This window comes from Acomys minous (assembly GCF_964271855.1).
Source record: "Acomys minous genome assembly, chromosome: 19".
Lineage (NCBI taxonomy): Eukaryota > Metazoa > Chordata > Mammalia > Rodentia > Muridae > Acomys > Acomys minous.
In genome coordinates this window covers 34,626,434-34,639,810 of record NC_140499.1, presented here as the reverse complement: position 1 = coordinate 34,639,810, position 13,377 = coordinate 34,626,434, and the positions used below count along the sequence as shown (strand labels likewise).

General features: G+C 41.9%; 2 protein-coding genes across 4 annotated transcripts in view; one reads left to right on the top strand and one right to left on the bottom strand.

The window, feature by feature from the left end:
- RNF13 (ring finger protein 13) overlaps positions 1 to 10,483 on the bottom strand; it is an 89,276-nt gene extending 78,793 nt beyond the window's left edge. Inside the window, exon 1 of one of the 2 annotated variants that reach the window (XM_084769357.1) lies at positions 10,335 to 10,483. The gene's annotated coding sequence lies outside the window, so the exon portion shown is untranslated. The remainder of the gene's footprint in view (positions 1 to 10,334) is intronic. The other variant, XM_084769358.1, reaches the window with a different exon arrangement.
- A 98-nt stretch (positions 10,484 to 10,581) lies between these two features.
- LOC311590409 (rho GTPase-activating protein 20-like) overlaps positions 10,582 to 13,377 on the top strand; it is a 46,073-nt gene continuing 43,277 nt past the window's right edge. The window contains exon 1 of one of the 2 annotated variants that reach the window (XM_084769350.1): positions 10,582 to 10,896. The gene's annotated coding sequence lies outside the window, so the exon portion shown is untranslated. The remainder of the gene's footprint in view (positions 10,897 to 13,377) is intronic. The other variant, XM_084769349.1, reaches the window with a different exon arrangement.

The window sequence follows — 13,377 nt, the reverse complement described above, 5'->3', positions numbered from 1 at the left end:
TGTTGCCATCCGGCCACCCATCCCAGGATCATCATGTAAAAGGAATTCATTCGAAAGCCTATGCTTGAAGAAGAGATCTCTGGGTGACCTGCTTGCCTAAGGCCACCTGGGGAACTGATTCATGGGTTCAGCACCCAGAAATCTGTGGTAACTGCAGCCATGGTCTAAGGAGGCCAAGCTACTGCCTAAAGTGCCAGACAATGGAATCACCCATGTGTTGCAGGACTTTGGGAGGTGGATGTTGGTTGGTTATCTGTTTGTGGGTTTTGGGGGTTGGTTGGTTGGTTGGTTGGTTTGGTTTGGTTTTTCCAGACAGGGTTTCTTTGTGTAGCCTTAGCTCTCCTGGAACTCTCTTTGTAGACCAGGCTGGCCTCGAACTCTGAGATCCACCTGCCTTTGCCTCCCAAATTCTGGGACTAAAGGTGTGTGACATCACACCCAGATTTTAAAGAAAACCTGGAAAGCCAGGCATGTTTAACAGAGTCAAAGTCCCAGAAGGCAAACACCAAGACAGAAATGTATGAGGCCATGAGAGTGAAGTGGAAGATGCAATGGAAAGGCCAGGAAGTGAGAGATTCCAGGAAGATGGACCATCAACCAGGCCAGGCAGCAAGTGGAGCTGGCTTAGCAAAGAATCCACAGGGCAGGTAACCAACAAAGCTTTGAGGCAGTGTTGTCCCAGCCCTTGAAGGCTCGTGCCATGTGTTCAGAAGCCTGATAGGGAACTACAGGGTTCAGTCATGCTGCAGTCCCAGCTCTCCATGTCTCTATCCACACCCCCTTTGGAATGGAAGTGTCCACTTTGTACCACAGTAACTTTAGTTGCCCCTATAGTCACACTTTCACTTTAGTGGAGCTCACAGCTAACAGTCTGGCTTGGGGCTCAGAGGAGACTCTAGACTCAGGCTATAGAGCAATACTGGAACCAGTGAACTTTCAAGACTCCCGGAGATGACTAAATACAGTTTGTACTATGAGGTGGGCATGTGACTGTGGGGGAGCCAGGGACAAAATGTAAGTTTGAGTATGAAGTGTCCCTCCCTGGCTCATGTGTTAAAGGCGTGGACTGTGGCAGCTTGCTGGGATGGTTAGTACTCTGCATTGTGAAAGGCTGGTCACAGCTGGTACTGCCAGATTGGGAGGTGGTGGAACTTTTAGGAGGAGGAGCCTGGTGAGATGTAGGTTAGTGAGCTGTGCCTTGGAATGGTATATTTTTCTAGCCCCACTGTTTTTTGGGTTTCAAGCTTTCCTTTCCAGGAAGCTACAATTATGAGAACTGTATGATGCTTCTGTAAGCAGGTCTACAGAGGAAAGCAACAGAGCCGAGCAGGGGCATAAGCCCACGTACCTACCAAGCTGGCATCAAACTCAGAGATCCACCTGCCTCTGCCTCCAGAGTGCTGGGATGAAAGATGTGTGCCACTACCACCCGGCCATATAAACTACTTTTAAAACAATTAAATATTAAAAGCCAGGCGTGGTAGCACAAACCTTTAACCCCAGCACTTGGGAGGCAGAGGCAGAAGAATCTTTGTGACCTTGAGGCCAGCCAGGTCTACAAGCAGAGTTCCAGGAGAGCCAGGGCTGTTCCACAGAGAAATCCCAGTTCAAAAAAACAAAAGAAAAACAGTATTGAAAAGATATTTAAGAGGCAAAGAAAATAGACAAGTCTTCAAGAAAATATGCAAATGAAAAGAAACAAGTGTATGAAAAAATGTGCAAAGTCATTCATTTCGGGATAACACAAGTCAAAACCATGAGTAGGGCTGGGCATAGTGGGACATACCTTTAATTTCAGCACTTGGGAAGCTGACAAATCTTTATAATATCAAGGCCAACCTGGTGTACATAGAAAAGTTCCAGGCATAGTGAGACCTTGTGCCAAACAAACAAATCACACCAAACCAAACCAACAACAAACAACAAAAACCACCACGAGTAGGGACCACTTCATTCTCATGAGAGTACCAATACTATTTTTTTTAATTAAAAACACACTTATTTATTTATTATGTATACAGTGCTCTGCCTGCATGTCAGAAAAGGGCATCATATCACATTATAGATGGTTGTGAGCCACCATGTGGTTGCTGGGAATTGAACTCAAGACCTTTGGAAGAGCAGCCAGTGCTCTTAACCTCTGAGCCATCTCTCCACCCCCCAATACTATTTTTTTTTTAAAGCTGGAAAACAGGAAGCTGGAGAAGGCTCAGTAGGTAAAGTGCTTGCTATACAAATATGAGGATCTAAGTTCAGATACACAGCACTAACAAAGTTAGTCATGGTAGTGCACAACTGTCACCCCAGTACAGAGGAGACAGGAAGAGGAAGACCCTGGAATTTACTGCCCAACTTGTTAGTGAGAGACTGTCTTAAAAATTAATGTAGAAAGAGACTAAGGAAGGCACGCTCACACACATATGTGCGCGCGCACACACACACACACACACACACACACACACACACATGCACAGACATAAACTACAGACATACATACACCAAAAAGATTTAAAGAGAGAAACAAGAAGTGTTACAAAAATGTGAAGCAATTAGCAACCTCACACATTGCCAATGTAAATATAGAATATTTTAGACACTGTGAAAAACAGTAAAGTAGGTTCTCAAAAACCTAGACATAAGCAGTTCCACTCTTGGGATATATCTAAAGAAATGAAAACTGGTACTCAAAGAAAGCCTCATAACAAACACTAAATGCAAGAGGTTAAAGAGTTGAAACAATCCAAACATCCATCAACAACTGAATAAGTTGTGTTTGTAAAGGAATATTATACAGTAGTAAAAACTACTGGTATATGTTATTACATGTCCCTAAGGGAAGGAAGCTAGGCATAAACAATCATATAACATTTGATTGCATATTAAATACCCAGAGTAAGTAAATACATAGAGAGAGAAAGTAAGTAGTAGTTAGTATGGCTAAGAGTATTAGGAAATAAAGATAAGTAACTTCTAATGGTATAGGATTTTTATTTTGAAGTGATGATAACATTCCAAAACTAAACAAAAGTGGTGGCACACAACATTGAATATATGCAAAATGACACAGAATTGCTACATTTTAAATGTAGCAATGTATATGGGGGACACTGTATGTGATACATGCATGTGAGTGTGCTGGTATGTGACATGTGCACACATGTGAGGAGGCCAGCAGAGGATATAGAATGTCTTCATCTGTCACTCTGTGACTTAATGCCTTGAGACAGGGTCTCTCACTGAAGCAAAAGTTTGCCTTTTCAACACAATGGCCAGCCAGCAGGCTCTCAGGATCCACTTGCTATTCACAGCCTTGCCCAGCTTTTTACATGGATGCTATAAATTCAGACTCAGGGCCTCATGTTGCAGGGCAAGTGCTGTTACCCACTATGCCATCTTCCCAATTCCTAAGTGCTTAATTCTGTTAGGTGATTATCAATTTTTCAAAAATGAAGCAATTAGCATTTATAATTTATGAGTAAATAGCTCTTTCTTTCTAAAGGTCAAAATGGAAATTACAAGAGCAGTAACCAGATAATCTTCAACATTAATGAGGTGTTTTATATGGGAAAAAGTCAATTCAATGTCTGCTTTCTCTCTCAGGGCTTCACTCAGAAATATTCATCTCTCATCCGTTCAGTAGAATTCTTTCCCAGTGGAACTCATTCCCTCTGCAAAGTTTAAGTGGATAATTCAATCATTAGAAGCTGAACTTAAACTATACAACACTTAAGTAATAATACATTAACACACTTTTAACTTCCTTAGAAGTTAATCTAGATCAAATTCTTTTACCCAAGCCAGGCGGTGGTGGCGCACACTTTTAATCCCAGTACTTGAGAGGCGGAGGCAGGCAAATCGCTGAGTTCATGGCTAGCCTGGTCTACAAGAGTCCAGGACAGTCAAGGCTACACAGAAAAACCCTGTCTTGAAAAACCAATGCCCAGCCAGAAGTCCTCATATATTAGTGAACAAAATTATCTCAAAATGTGTTGCTCTTTTGATTATATAAATGTGGCTATATATATTTACATGTTTTAATGTGTGGATGTTTCAAGATTATCAGTACCCTAAAAAACAAACAAAACCATGATATTAACAATGTTTCTTAACACTTTGCTGATAAGACACTGATTTCTTCAAGGTCTATAATCATCATTGAAATAGCAAAAATGTCTTCTTTCTAGTATCAACTTCTTGTAAAAGGAAGGCAAAATTACACATAAAAAAATGTCTCAAAAAATAAAATAAAATAAATAAAATAAAATAAAATGTCTCAACAAGTAAGAGTGGGAGGGGAACAAGAGAGAATAATAGTAAATGAATATGATCAAAACATTTAATAAACACAAATGAAAATATCATAATGAAACTTACTATTATACATAATTAACATATATAATTAACATATATAATATTATAATATATAGTTAACATATGCTGGGGGAAAGACAAAATGCCTGATCATGTTACTTTCTGTGTAAAATTCCTTAACAGATCTCATTGATGTCAAAATAGTTCGTACCTAGCTTGGGATTCAGCCCAGGAGCTCCACATACACACTGTACTCTCTCAACTCAGTCCCCTGCTGTCCTCCCTACTCTCTCTTCTATCTCAATAAACTCTGTCTCCTCCTAGCCTTCCTTTCTACTCCTTGTCTGGACCACCATAAGGTAACCAAGTGAACTGCTCATCTTCTCGTTCCTATTATGCTAGGGAATCTTTTTCTTTTTTAAGCTTCTTCAAATTAAGGACTGACATTTTCTGTCTAGCATCTCATATCAAAAAATAACACAAATGAGTATTGCATAAACTTAAAACCCAAAGGAGAAAATAACCATGATGACCTAGTACTAAAGCTAAATAGAGTACTACAACTCATTTTCCTCTGCATGAAAGAGCTGGCAATTGTATAGCAATTTTAACCTACATTGTACTGTTTAAAAGGTACACAGCAGTCATTAGTAAACAACATCGAAATATATTGATTTTCTAGAAATCTGGTTTAAACCTATTTTGCTTACCAAAAGTAGTTATTTAGCTTGATATGTATTCAATGGAAGTTTATAATCATCTCTACTTTATCTATGTCAGTAAAGGAAAATAATAATACAATCATTTTTATGAGGCATCTCAAAAACTGATCCTTAACCTGAAAAATCTAACAGCCTTATCAATGAAAAAATTAGCTGAAAGGTAAAAAATTGTTATTGCTGGTAAACAATACCCCAAAATTCCCTTAATGTTAATGCTTTTGTCTCCAATAACCTTATTTCCATTGGTCTCCCAGATCAGCGAGAAATACAGTTCCAAGCACCCTTCTCTTTGGTGTCATCAAGTGAATGCATGATCCTTAATACTCACTACAGTACAACTTTTCTTCAAAACCTGGTCCCTTCCGAGGCACAGCCTCTTCCTGTTTATTATAAGCATTTAGTGCACACCTACATTTGCTGTACAGTAAGAGCTCTCTGACTTGATGTATTTTGTCTAGAGGAGATAACAAAGTGATTTTGGGGAGTAACAGTCAACATATATATAACATTTTGTTCAAAGGGTAAGCCATTGTACAGGGAGGGAAGAGAAAAGAGAAGAAACAAAGATATGATCCCTTTCTTCAAAATGCTCCATACAACCAACTGGGACCTAGTATCATTATTCTTATCCATGGAGAATTATTATTATTATTATTATTATTATTATTATTAATTACAATTATTTAAAAGGTACCCATTTCTCCCACAAAAAGACCAGTTTCAGAAGAACAAGAGTTTCTGTGCCTTTAGTTAAATGACTTTCCCTAAGTGCCTAGAGCATTATATGACAAAGGTGTTGCTGAGTGAAAGAATGCTAATGGAAGAGGAGGAGGAAGGGAGGAAGGCGGAAGCAGCAAAATTCAAGCAATGTTTTCTACTGAGATGCATATGCAAACCTGCTTTCTCTTCATGCTCACCAACAAACACATTTTTGTTTGACTGGACAGTTACTCAGGCCTACCTAACATGACAACAGAGAATTAAATATAATTCAGTGACAAAGTTCACTGTATAACTGAAAATCAAGCAATTGTAGGTAAGCTTTAGAAAATCTGCTAAGAAAAGAAACTTATAGGCTCTCTATTACTTAGTGCTGAGCCCTTTCTGATGTTAATGAGGGTTTTCAGACATTGGTTTTTTTTGTTTGTTCGTTTGTCTTTGTTTTTTGAGACAGGGTTTCTCTGTATAGCCTTGGCTGTCCTGGACTCACTCGGTAGACCAGGCTGGCCTCGAACTCACAGCAATCTGCCTCTCAAAGGTGTGTACCACCACACCAGGCTTTTGTTCCTTCTTTCTTACCACAGGTCCCATTATCTAAGATTAAGCTGGGTATGGTGGCACACACCTTTAATACCAGCACTCAGGAGGCAGAGGCAGGCAGATCACTGTGAGTTCGAGGCCAGCCTGGAGCCAAGGATACACAGAGAAACCCTGCCTCAGAAAAGAAAGAAAGAAAGAAAGAAAGAAAGAAAGAAAGAAAGAAAGAAAAGAAAACAAATAGGAGCCTGTGTTTTCCTTCCAACTATTTTCACTCCTGTTACCCCAGAACACTAATAAAATATGACAGATGGAAAACAATCAGTGCATTCTTAGCAAGTGAGGAATTTCAGTTCTGAGGAACTTCAGGAGTTGAGTCACTCCCCTTACGCAAATGGGATGGCAGTTTGGGCCATTTCCTCATGCTGTGAGGAATTACTCCTCTGTTCATGGACTGCAGAGCTTCCAGTATCTACTTTACCTTTCCACAAGCTGAACATCCAGTTCTAAAGTTCCAAAACTAAATTCTCCATCATTCAGTCTCTTCCTAAATATCAGTACACTAAAATGTGTTCGTTGTAATATCCTTTATTTACATTAACAGCATCAGTACCACCACCACCCAAGAAATCTGCCCAAAGTCATGCCAATTCCTAATGGTACTTCAAACATTTTAAACCTAGCCTCCATTACAATCTTCACATTTTGTCTCAACCCCACGGAACTCCCACCTCCAGGCTTCTACTTCTCCACTGGGCCTCTGTTCTCAAATTAATGTTCATAAAAGAGGGATTTGTCTGAACTAAAAATCACATGCGAATTTTTTAATCTGATATGTAAGGATCGCTACAATCTGTTCCTTAAATATACAGCCTTGGCAAATGTGCTCTGACTTTCTTTCCTCTATACTTTTGCTCTGGCCATGGCCTCCTAGGGCCTCTCTCACTCTCCTCCAACAATTATGCAAACAGCCACACGCTCAATGTAAGAAGACTAAGGCTTGCTTACTCACTACACACATTCTGTCTGGTGCTTTACAAACTGTCCTAATGCTGAAACATCATAAGCACAGAGTTAAGTAAACTACCCAAAGTCACGAGCAAGTAAAAACTCAGAATACCCAATAGTATTTCATGGATGGAGGTGGTTATGATATGTGTAATATATGCACATATACACATGCGCATATACTTGCAAATGCCAGAGAGGGACATAGGGTGTCCTATATTAGTCTCCGAGACTACACTTAATTTCCCTAAAACAGGGTCTCTTACTCTGGTTTTCTGTTAGTCTGGTGACCAGCAAGCCCCAGTCATCTTCCTGTCTGTGACCATCTCCCAAGGCTAGGGTAGCAGATGTGTGGACCACTCTCAGATCTTCACAGGGGTGCTGCTAAGGTCCTTACGCTTTTGCAGCAAATGCTCTTTACCCGCTGAGCCACCTTCTTAGCCTTACCCTGTGGGGTTTTGTTTTTGTTTTTATTGAATGTGACACAGAGAGAAGGGCTTTATATACTCGGTGACAGATTTGATGGAGTTTAATTCCATCTACTCCACACGCTTACATGCATGAACTCACGTGTGATGCCTTAGCTTCTCATCTGTAAGAAAGGTTTAGCTGGAGGCTGCAGAGATGGCTCGGCAGTTATGAGCAATGGTCTGCTCTTCCAGAGAACCTGGGTTCAATTCCCAGCACCCACATGGCACCTTGCAACTGTCTGGAACTCCAGCTTTTTCTTTCTCAAACAATCTTTGTGCAGTGCAAAATCTTCATAAGGGCTTAATTCTATGTTTTATATGTGTCCAAAAATTACCTACAGAATACATACATTTAAAACCATCATTCTCCAACGTGATTTATTAAAATGGAGTCACATGTCTACTAACTCTGTTTCTTCTTCTGAGAAACGTAATGCTTACTAACTGCCTTCCCCTTTTTATGTCACAGGAAACCACCGTACAGTAACAAGTCAAACAGGGTAAATCACTATTTTGATTTACTCATTTTGCTTTCAGCTATACATTATTCCTAACTTTAAGATGTCCAAAGTCATGATTTATATTTTAAAAGCCAACCTTTTAGTTCAGGCTAACATGACATAAGTATATCATATAATATTTTATCAAGCCAGTTAATATATATTCATAATAAAAATGATAAAACGTAGTATCTTGCCATATCACTATCAATCAAACCCCTACTCTCCCTCACTTTGCTGAAATTAGTGCCTGAGACCTGATATAAAACCTGCTAGTCTTGGAAGTAGAAACATAAAAGGAAGTAAGCTGCATGCTAGCAACAAGCAGCAATGTCTTTTCACACATTAGACACTTCACATCAAGACATCAAGCTGTGGTTCTGTACCATCAACTCAGTGGAGCTCAGCTACGGAGCAGATACGCTTGAGTTCATTTAATCTTCACAACTTTTCCTGTTTTCACTTTTGAACTTAACTGCATGTGTATGACTTGGAAGGTAAGGCATACGCCACAGGGTTTGTGTGGAGGGCAGAGGCCAGCTTTGTGGAATCAGTTCTCCCCTTCCGTATCAACATGGCTTCTGGAAATCTAATCCAGGTCATTAGGCTTGCACAGCAAGCTCTGCTGCTCCTCGAACCATCTTGCCAACTCTTTCCATAGTTACTGATGTCACAGAGTTAAGGCTAGCCTGACTCTCAAATTTGAAACGCCAGTCTTTTGAAAGATTCATCTTTCCTGAATCTACAATAATACATTTTACATCTTCCTGTTGGCCCACATTAAAAAAGGAAAGTAACTGAAGCTGAAAGTGACTCTTTCGACATAAATTAAAAATAAAAAAAAATCAATTAATGAATCCCTGTGGCCCTGCACACCCAACTCCTGTTTAACTACCACAATCCAATCTGTGTTCCTCTGAACTGGAGTTATCTTGTCGACCCATTAAAAACTATCTTTAGCTGGGCGTGATGGTGCATGCCTTTAATCCCAGCACTTGGGAGGCAGAAGCAGGAGGATCTGGACAGCCAAGACTACAAGAGAATTCCTGTTTCAAAAAGCCAACCAAACCAAACCAAAACAAGCAAACAAACAAAAAGCTGTCTTTAAACAAGCCTTGATTACCCTGCAGTTCCAGTAGTGGTAGGCTGAGGCAAAAGAATGGCAAGTTTGAGGTCAATCTGAGCTACACAGAGGGACCCTGTCTCAAATAATTAATGACCGAGTCACTCTCCAAAGATCTTCCCTAAATCTTTAAATTACCTGTTTCTACTGGCTCTTTGGAGGCACGGCCACTTTACTGTATATTATCAGAAAGCTGCCTTCCCGTCACTGCTGAAAGGAATGCAGATTCCACTGTAACTGCCACATCAAGGGCAGCAAACAGTAACACCCAGGCAGGTTTGGGTCAGACAGCAGCCCATAGCAGCTGCCCACGGTGCTGAAGCTAAGGGCAAAATCGGAGTTATGGAAATTAATTACTGCCAGATTAGAACAAAATAGGGCAATCTACCATAAGCACTCACAGAACGTGCAGCAGAGCCTACCAAAGTTGTTTCTCTCTTAGGGATAGATCGATTCAGTGTCCTTGCAGAAGTTCAGACTTTGACGATTAGTTAAAACAAACAACCAAAAGGGCGGTGTGTGGCCCTAGCAAGGTCACATCCAAGCCTACAAGCTGAGCTTTTAGGGAAGGAAAGGGGAGTGGGTGAGAAAGGAAGGAAGCGAGCAATAGCATTTTCTTCTTCTTTTTTTCAAACACAAAACAGTCCCGACCGAAGGACTGGGGGACTTAGAGCAAAGTATTGGACCAAGAGAAGTAGTCTAAGTACCTTTCCAGGCCATAGGCACCTCTGGAAGGGAACATGGGAAGCAAACTGCATAACCTGACAACTTCAGATCTACAACCCCACAGGATGGGGTGCTAAGGACCAGTCTCCGGCACCGGCCTATTGCTGTCACAGCACGGAGCCGAAGAGCCACCGCACCCAGGCCGGAGGGGGTGTGTTCTCCCGGCCAGGCCCGATCGCCCCCGCCTACAGTTGAGGAGTTACACAAGGGCTCTTACCTGAAGTCCGGCCCAGAATCCAGGCTCGCCGCCACGCAGAAGAAGTCGCTACCCGGACTTCATGACTGAATATCCGCACTGAACCCCTACCCAAGCAAGTCCTAGAAGGGACGACAACAGCGGGCGAGCGGAAGTCCCGCCTCTCGCTCCTCATTGGCCTACACTTGGAGGTAGAGACACGCTATTGGGCTGTAAGGTTGCCCGTCAGGGCCCCGCCCCTCTAGCAGAGTCGCTCGGCCAGCTTCTGCTGGGTTGGGAAAACTGCCCAGTAGTTGAGTGTCGTTCCGAGCCGCGTGATCCATCATCCCTATTAGGGACTTGGAGGAGGAGGAGGAGGAGCAGCTTGTGGAAGCCCTGGATGCGCCGGAGAGGCCACCCAGGACTGCGCCGGGCCGGTGGCTTGCAGGGCAGGAGGCCCTAGCTGAGATTGTGTGTCTGAGAGGCTCCAGCCTCTAACATGCGCCCATCCCCGGCCGAGGAGCGGCGAAGTGTCCTGCGTCCCTCCAGCTATCAGGCCTACGAGGGCGGGGAACGACGGGTGACGCCTCGCGTTGGAATCCAGGTCGGGTAAAGGCAAGCCTCCCGGAGGCCTGGCCCAGAGCCGCGCTGATCAGCTAAAGTCCTCAAAAGAACCTTTCAAAAAACCTTGTCACCTTCTGAGGAACGAAAATCTTATCCCATTGGTTTCCCTTCATACCTTTTCTACTCCTAGTCTGAGTCATAAAGTACTTGGATTTAAATGCCTTGTTAGTTGTGTTTGTTTGTTTGTTTGTTTTTCTTTTTTTGCTTTTTTTTATTAATTTATTCTTGTTACATCTCAATGGTTATCCCATCCCTTGTATCCTCCCATTCTTCCCTCCCTCCCATTTTCCCCTTATTCCCCTCCCCTATGACTGTTCCTGAGGGGCATTTCCTCCCCCTGTATACGCTCATAGGGTATCAAGTCTCTTCTTGGTATCCTGCTCTCCTTCCTCTGAGTGCCACCAGGTCTCCCCCTCCAGGGGACATGGTCAAATATGAGGCACCAGAGTTCGTGTGAAAGTCATACCCCACTCTCCACTCACCTGTGGAGAATGTTCTGTCCATTGGCTAGATCTGGCCTTGTTAGGCCATAAACATTAACAGCCTCTAAACTACTGCTGTTTGCTTTTAAAGCGGTTTGATGTAAAGATTGCGAGATCCCAACATGCCCTACTGGTCCTACTGTCGTTTGAAATAAGGCGTCTTTGAATGACGCCCATACTGGCATCAAATCCTTTAACAGTTGGGAGGAGGGAAGTTATAACGAGGGATATCAATAGTTTATAGCCTCCTTTGCTTCAGGAGGCCTAAGTAGGTGAGGAACAGGAATAGATGCCCTGCCCTTTCTCCTTGTGCCTTTTTAATTAGAACCTACTCTAAATACCACACAAGCAATTTAAAAAGCAAATTTGAAATGTTGGAGATTTAGTTCAGCGGCAGAACACTTGCCTAGCAAGCACTAGGCTCTAGGTTACAAAAAAGGGAGGGAATAAAAAAGAATCAAGTTTGAAAAATAAAGGCCATCAAAACCATTGTCACCCTGTGTAGCCCCACAGTTACCAGGCTGGCCTCGAACTCACAGCGATCAGCCTGCTTCTGCCTCCCGAGTGCTGGGATTAAAGGCGTGGGCCGCTATGCCCGGCTCAGATTTCTTACATGATATAAAAAAGATGCGTGTTTGCGCACATGCACGCACACACACACACACACACAACACACACACAGGAAAAACCAGTTATCAATTTCTTAGATTCTTTTTTAATATATTTTATTGATTTATTCATATTACATCTCAGTTGTTATCCCATCCCTTGTATCCTCCCATTCCTCCCTCCTGCTTTCCCCCTACTCCCCTCCCCTATGACTGTGACTAAGGGGGACCTCTTCCCCCTGTATATGCTCATAGATATTAAGTCTCTTCTTGGTAGGCTGCTATACTTCCTCTGAGTGCCACCAGGCCTCCCCATCCAGGGAATGTAGTCAAATATGGGGCACCAGAGTTTGTGTGAAAGTCAGACCCCACTCTCCACTCAACTGTGAAGAATGTCCTGTCCATTGGGTAGATCTAGGTAGGGGTTCAAAGTTTTCTGCATGTATTGTCCTTGGCTGGTGCCATAGTTTGAGCAGGACCAATTTCTTAAACTCTTAAGAAGAGAACATTTTGCTTCTTTTTTCATGGTAAATATAGATAGATAGATACAGATATCTATATATAGATATAGATATAAAGATTTCTCTCAGAAAGAAGCAAGATAATGTATTTGTGTTGCATTTTTAATGATATAGTTTATAAATATATATCCCCTTGTATTGAATGCAGGCAAATTAGAAGACAGATTGGAAAATATCTTTAATTGTGGTTTTTCAAGAATACGAGGAATTTAATAGAGTATGTGATGATTTTAAAAAACAAAAACAAAATCAAAACACTAATTAACCCTTTCTAAAAAATAATCTAAGTGTAATGGGGTAGGCCTAGATTCCCAGCACTCAGGAGGATCAGAAGTTAAAGGGCCTCTTCAGCTTTGTAGCAAGTTCAAAGCCAGCCAAGGAAACATAAGATTGCCTCATTTACTGTGTCAAAACACCATGACCAAAGGCGACTTATGAAAGAAAGTATTTAATTGGGCTTTCAGTTTCAGGGTATATTAGCCAGGGTTCCATAAAGTAACAGCTTAGAGAATGACTTACAGTGTTTCTTAGGATGATGTAAAAGGAGCTGTCTAGCTAAGCTCACAATTGCTGGCTATGAACAGAAACTCTAGAACCCAGTAGGTCTCAGAGTCTCCACTGAAATCCCTTAGTAGGTGCTAATGCCACTGAAGGAAGGGACTTTCTAGCAAGGTGAGAGCAAGCAGGCAAAAAAACAAAAACTTCCTTCTTCTCTGTCCTCATGTAGGCTTCTAGCAGAAGGTGTGGCCCCGATTACAGGTGGGTCTCCCCACCTCAAAAGATCTGGATTATAGATGTGTCCTCCCAACTAAAAGATCTGGCTTAAAGGCATGCCTTCCTCAAAGTTCTG